Source organism: Pygoscelis adeliae, unplaced genomic scaffold (genome assembly GCF_000699105.1).
Source record: "Pygoscelis adeliae isolate BGI_AS28 unplaced genomic scaffold, ASM69910v1 Scaffold183, whole genome shotgun sequence".
Lineage (NCBI taxonomy): Eukaryota > Metazoa > Chordata > Aves > Sphenisciformes > Spheniscidae > Pygoscelis > Pygoscelis adeliae.
This window is the reverse complement of record NW_008824536.1, coordinates 1,761,532-1,769,163: the sequence shown is the minus strand read 5'-3', so window position 1 is coordinate 1,769,163 and position 7,632 is coordinate 1,761,532.

Below are 7,632 nucleotides of genomic sequence, written 5' to 3'. Positions count from 1 at the left end.
AGCGTCTCCCCCACGACATGGCCGCTGCGTCCCCCGGCGTCCCCGCGCAGGGCCCCGGGCTGCGCAGCGCGGTTCCTTCCTCCCGCGGCAGCGTTCCTGAGCCTCGTCCCCCCGTCTGGCGCCAAGGTCCCCGCTCTCCTCCAGGCTGGCAACGCTGGGCGCGCTCCTTGTCCTGCTTCCCGCGGGCCCGCGCTGCCGTAGGGCTGGGATGGGAGCGCCCTTCCCCTTGGCCTGCGGGGGCCATCTCCGCAAAGTGGGGTTCTTGCTTGTCCAGGGTTTCTCCTTCATGGAAAACCGCTGTACACCCTTCCTCGCTTCCCCTTGCGAAGTCCCACACTTAGTCCCTTCGGCTATGGGCTGTGCAGTCCTGCCTCTCCTCCTTCCTGTACAACACTCTCCCATCTTCCAGTGCTGGGGGCACTGCCCCTGCAGCCCCTCCGGCCGCTGACGGTGCACTGCAGCTGCTGCAGGCATGGACAGCCTGTGTGGAAGCCCAGAGGTTTGGGACTCGTCCAGTGAGGGCACCCAGGTGCACCTCTGTTCCGAATTCCTCTCAGGAAAGAAAGTGACCAGGAGGAGCAGGTGCTTACTGCCAGGGCAAGTCCTGCAGCCCAGCTGTGGCCTTCTCTTTTCTTGAAAGTTCGTCACAAAAGGAAGAGGCCTAAAGAATAGAATAATTTGTTCAAGCAACAGCCACCTGTTCCCAACTATTATTTTTTGGGGGGGCCCTCTTAGTGGGAGGCCACATCATGCAAGAGGTTGGGCGTGACATCCAGTGGGTTACTGGGAAGTCAGCAGCCAAATAGAGCCAGATGCCACAACTCACTGTCTCAAACTCATCACTTGTGCAGTAAGCAGCGCATATGCGGTAGACATCTGTCCTAGCTTGCTGGATGAAACAGCAGGTGGCTTGAGCTTGCACCCTGACTGGGCTGATGGACATCAGAAATTTATGGTCAAAGCCCTATGTTCACTCTCGTCAAAACTTCTAGACAGAAGACATATGAAGCCCAGACCATTTTTGTTGCTTTAGGCAAAATCAATAAAGTTCTGCTTACTGATGCAAACACTCCCAACATTTTGAAACCGATCAGATGTCATGTTTTGAAGTTATCGCATCCCAGATAGATAAACAGAGAAAGGACACCAAAGGGTACAGCTGTCTAAAGTTGGCAAAACAAAGCAGCAAGAAATATACCATGTGACCTTTCTATTGACATAGTCAAGAATAAACAATGGGATCTGGCTGTGTTTTGATTTTGTTACATTATCCATTTGTTGATTCCATAGATATTCCTTGCTCTGGGTTTTACAAGTTCACAGACAATTGAAAAGACTGTCCCAGCGTTCTCTTAGTGTTTGTACAGGAGCACGGGACAAAGGTTGCTTCTGCACAGACAGGCAGAATAGATACAGAGTGCCATTTAAGTCATTTCAGGGTTAACTTGCATATTTCTGTAAATTTCCAGCTCAATAATGGAGGAGATTGCAGATTTTGCTTTCTCTCATTTTTCATCTTCCCCCCCCCCCCTTCCCCGACAGAGGAAATGGATCCATAATACTGTGCAGTAATGTGACATGCAGAGCTGTCAAACTGTGACACTTGGGATGAGTGAGACTTTTAAACGTCAGAAATTCAATTTTTAATGGCACACTGGCAACACAGACCTAACACTTCATCACAGGGATGACACTTTCTAAAAGCTGTTTTAAAATAAATCAGAGTGGGGATGTGCTCCTTCAAAAGGGGACTGCATTTAAACAAGTTTCAGGAATGAGGAAACTGTATAACAGTTTCATTATTAAGTCAATAAAGTTCAGGCGATTTTGGTGAGAAGAGATTCGAGTGCATGTGGAGATGCAGTTCAAACCCACATAATCTGGAGCTGCTTAAGCGACCTCCATCAACTACTTGTTGTACAAACCGCATTCCTCTTACATCTAAAAGCAATTCAGTTTGCAAAAGTACTCGAAGCCGACCACCTTTAGACTGACTGCTACCTACGCCTTGTTGGCATTCCTCAAGTGGAGAATGCCACTGCACTTACCACGCTGCAGGCTCCTGGTCTACAAGCCAGCTTCAGAGGGCTCCCCAGAAGAACACGGTGGATGCGTGCCATTGCTCTTCCCGACAGCAAGTGACCAACTGCAGTTCCTCTTCTACCACCTGGGAAGACAATGATGCAATGATGAAGGTCTTAGCGCCAAGACCACAAGTGGGTTCTCATCAAGTACAACAGTAGCTTTGCCGAACAGAATTAGGAGCAAGGTCTGTAATGCTATGTTGGACACACTGATGAATCCAGCTTGGTGAGCGGCTTCAGTGATTCAACACTACACTGGCTACTTTATGATACCAGATTGAGTCATGGCTTCAAATCACACAAGTGAATATTTAATATTTAACGCAATTTCTTTGTGGAAGGGATTACTACCCTTATTGCCTTGGACATTAGGATAATAACTCAGTAATAACAATGAATACAGAAGTAAACTAATTAATTTGTGAAAGAAAAAAAAGTGAGTCCAACAATTGCTAAGAAAAGAAAGAACAGAAACAATACCCCAGGTTCAGCCCGAGTTCTGTGGTCCCTAAACACCTACATACGGCAGAGAAACCACTTATTCTTACTGCAGTCCTGTAGTTTCTGGGGTTTTTTTGTGAATTGGCAATACTAAATCAACTGGCAATTAAGTCAGACTGGCTTATTTTCTCTCACACGAATGGGTTTTAATTAAACTCCTACTTAGACAGCAAATCAGGAAACAAATATGTTCTGTTTCAGATTGTAATGACAAAGATATTACTGTCTTCACGCTTTGTGAAGAAATGGCTGTCAAAAAAAATGAAGAACCACCAAATGACTCTGTTTCTTACTTCAGTGTCAGAATTTAGGCTGGTATATAGCCAAGATCAAAATAATTCCTGAAGAGTTTTATTTTTATATTTAAATCAATCTGAATGGATAATTTGAAGAAATACCTTTGTTTCATTTACAAGTCTCAATTTCTCCACCCACCCCCAGCAATTGGTATTATTTATAGACAAGGACATAGACGTTGCTTATACAAACACCATCTGATGGAAACAGGACCTTTGGTAGCTAGAGAGGGTGCAAAAGACAGAGCTGTGATGTTGAAGACAATACAGATGTAATTAAGGTATTCCTGGGTTGCTCAGTCAGAGTACTGGTATTTTTCTGCTCTATACTGCTGTGTCCCCATTGCCTAAAGGAAGTCATAAAACTAGAGGATTGGGTGAAACTATCTGTATCTTAAATACCTCTGTTGGGCAGAGTACCTGTACCAAACCATATACTGATACACCACTGAAATGGGCAGCGGCTACAGCAACTCCATCAACACAGAGCTCTTCGTTCTTACTGCTTCAAATCTGTGAATATTTCTTATGCTCGTTAGCGAGTTCCAGACTCTAAGCACTTTGTCACACACATGAAGAAACCGAATCACATCGTTCTGTCAGACACTTCCAGTGATTCATTTCAAGATCAACTTCAAAACCTGCCCCAAAATGATTTCAGTCTGACCCATAAGTTCTTTTTTATATATATTTCTCTCACCTGTCCCGCTACCATTTAGCAAGGATATCCCTGGTTCCTCATACAAATTCAGTATTGACTGAGAGCACCTACTCCTCTGTACACTTTGCCTCCTCATTTACTGCCACTCAGTAAATGTCCCTTTCTATTTCTTATGTGCTTTAGAAATCACCTGTGGAAGAAAAATAGGGACCGAAAAGGAACTTGCACTAAGTTAGTTTCCAGCTCAGATTTCCACTTACGAAATCTGAACTTCATTTTCTGATATACACAGTAAAAGCTTCAGCCTCAGGTGTCCTATTTTAATTGCCTGCTATTTTCATTACTGACCATGATGGCAGCAAATGCTCTTCAGGAAATACTTGTATTTTAATTTATCTGCAAACATAAATCACACATTATAGCACTTTTTTCCTCTAGGTTAATTGAATCAATTCTCTAAATGTCTCTAAGCCTGATCATCTGAAAGAGGCTCACTGTTTGAAAACTCTTAAGAATTATGGCCCTTGAATTGTGTGCAGGATGGTATCAGTCCTTGCTCCAGACAAAGATATTTTATACATATAAGGTAAAAATATTGTTATACACATAAGCAATATTATCTGTAAAGCAACACCCACAATACTGTGATGATCCTATAAAATATTATTTCAGAAAATTTTCAAATATCCCAGTGAATGAATTGTCTTAATATTATAAATCTTATTAACGATTGTTTAAGAATTAGTGTGGATATATTTTAAGTTCTAAAGAAACAAAAGAAAATCTACTTTTATTTTCCTTATTTCTACATTACCTTTAACGTAAAAAATAAAATAAATGCTGATATAAAGAACAACCATTTTTATTACTGAAAATCCAGGAATGGCTAATGAAGAAAACTTGATTTTTACTAAAAATGAGTCAAATGGATCAATTTTCTTACCTGTGATATTAGCCATTTTATACTGTAAATTGCTGCTATGGTAAATTCAGTCCTAAATTGAAACTCGAATTTAAGGATTTAATCAAGCCACAAATAATTCAGCGACAGTAACAGTGATGAAGTAGAATATGCTTGGAAAGACTGTTAGTGTTTGACTCACTTTATAATTGGGTCAGTTTCAAAAATTAGTATGATAGTTTAAGTTGACAGTTGAAACGTAACATGTCCCTCATTAGACTGTTGTGCAGAAGGCTGATTTTGCCAGTTATGGAGTGAGCCTGAGGTGCCACCCCTTTAGACTGAAGATTTCTTGAAACCATCCAGCTGACAGCTGCTCCTCGGCTGGTCACCACCCTGTGCACAGAGACGCACGGGAACACACAGCCACGGGTTTGTTTAGCCCAGTCTCCACAAAATAGCACCCATCTTCTCCTGCAGAGTATACATGGCAGTGAGTGGCAGTGCCTCGGGAGAGTGCTGTAAAGAACGCGTGCCGTTAACTGTGAAGTTATAGGCAACGTGCTCTTGGTTGTAGGGATTCTATTCTGAATTTAAATATATAAAAAAACCTTTCTATTTTGAATTTCTTTTCAATTTACCTGTTTGAATTTATTATTTGTAAAACACATCAAGCCCTAAATGGATTGACCTTCTGCTAATGTATATCACCTCATGAATGGATGCAATTAACTAATTCATATTGGAATATTGCACTTTCCAGATCACATTTATCATCACTAAATGTGTGATCTAGTTTGCAAGTTTAAATTTTTTATTATTACCCTTTAAACTAAAGAAATAAGTCTTATATTTAATTACCTGACTTACATATTCAATTAATAGCTTCATTACCTTAATGAATATAGATACCGCACAGAAGTAACAAAAGATTGCTGCCTGGGTCTGCTCCTAAGTACACCCTATAAATGGTCTGCTATGAACCTCAGAACAATTTTTTTTTATTTAAAAATCTTGTCTGGGGAGTTCCAAAGGAACTGGGCCTGGCAACCCAATATCCTTATACAGGGACCTGAGATAAATTTATCATCTATATTGTTAATATTTAATATGTAAAAGGAATCCCAGAAGCAAAGCTTATGTTTCTGGAAAGACAGAGGATTTAAACATTCAAATATGAATCATTCTGAACAAAAGGGAATTAAAAGAATGAAAAACAGGCAGACTGGCACCTCTCCTACTAAAGGACAAGGTATGAGTGTTTGGAGAATGGAGGCAGAACAAACTAATGCTTTTGTTGTGGGAGAGAGGGGACAAAACACCAGGAACAGCAGCTCTTACAGAAAATGCTTCTCCAACAGAGAGGCAAAACATGGCTGGATGGCATCCTTGGGGAGCCAAGTCGAGTGGGTTGGCGAGTCAGATGCAGGAAACACTGTCACTTTCCTGATGGTAATTAGGTTTCAGAACCATGAATCGGGTGTCCTATTTAGCTACATCTATTTGTTTGCCAAACACGCTGCTTGGCCTTTGTGCATCAGTGGAGTCAAATCTGTCATTATCTTTGGCTTTCATGTTAAATCTCTTTTATTAATTAGGTAGGCTCAGATCTCCTGCTTTCACAACCCTACAGGTAGCCATAAAAAGTCGCAGAGTGTCTACTGCTATAGGGAATCTGTGCCCTGTAGAAAGATGAAAGGTTTTGACAATGTATCCCATTCGGGTTAAGAAAACATAGGGCTTAGATCATGCAAAGCCCATTGGATAAACTTTGAGGTATTCTTCATGCTGCGTGGATATATTTACCGAGATATCTTTTGTTTTTAATAGCAAAGCTGAATTTAAAATTTTGATCTCCATTTTGAGGGCTTTTTATAAAGAATTCAGAAAAGGAAAGAGTTATTTTAAAAAGAACATCCTGTCAATAATCTTCCCTTACATTCATTTCTCATGTACATTAACTGTTCAAGAAAAGGGAATATGAAGAAAAAAAGAGCAGGGAATTGGCTGCAACAAAGTGTTTGTCTGTACTAAATTGATCTATTCCTTAAAAGCAAAATTCTTCTTGTACTGAAACAGTCTTTTTCCGGATGCATGCAGAAAGTCAGACCTGCCCATACCGTAACCTACCAGATAAGCTTATACTAGAACCATATCCAGCACATTCAGAAGGAAGAACAGCCTAGCGCAGCAGATAACACTGGTGCACATAACCATCTGTATAGCATTTCCCTAACACTTTCACATTTTGCCAGCACTGACAGTCCTGTCACGGAGCCCTTCGGTGTGGAATGTTATCTGTGCCCCACTATGCCAGCGTGGCTATCGCAGAGATTAAACCGGCTTGGAAACTCTCAGGGCCTGTGTTATACACAGACATGTCTGTACAACAGATTTCAAAATTTACTATCATCAATTATATAACTATATATAATATATATATCTGTAGTAACATCAGTTATGCGCTGAGGCCTGATGGTGTGCCCAGCAATCAAGAGCAAAGAAAAGTTTTGGGTCCTGCTTTAGAGAAAGTCCAATTTAATTCTCCCTGAAATCAGCGTCAGCAACAGCGGACTTCAACAAGCTTTGAATCAGGCCTTAAAGATTACTGGCAAAAAGCTTGAAAAACACGTAATGTGGTGTGGTTTTGATCTCATATTCATGATCTGGACTGAAATGTTTTATCTGGACACTGAGATCACAGAAACAGAGAAGAAAGAACAAAGAAATTCTCAAGGGGTCACCTCGTGTGCCCTGCCCCTCCTCCAAGGTGGGCTCAGCTAGACCTGAGCTGCGCGTTGCAGATGTTTGCCCCCATAAGCACTTCTTCACCAGTGTCTACAGCAGAGACAGAGGGATGATCAGAAAACACAAGAACTAAAGAAATAGGGTTTTTATGTACTCAGAAAGCTTAGAATGCTGAATTACAGTGTGTTCAGATCTTCCTCACCTGAATTTTTTTCTTTGAGTTCCCCAGCAGCAGGATCAATCCATAAAACAGAGAATGTCCTTTAAGAACCATGCAGCAGTTTCTGTATGAAAACATAAATATAAATTAGGCAAAGGCATTTGACCAGGGACATGAATTATAGTAGATGTACACGTTCAGGCTTTGTCTAATTCAACTAAAATCAGCAGATTTAGACTTAAAAATAATTTGGCCCATATTATTACAATACAAAAAATATA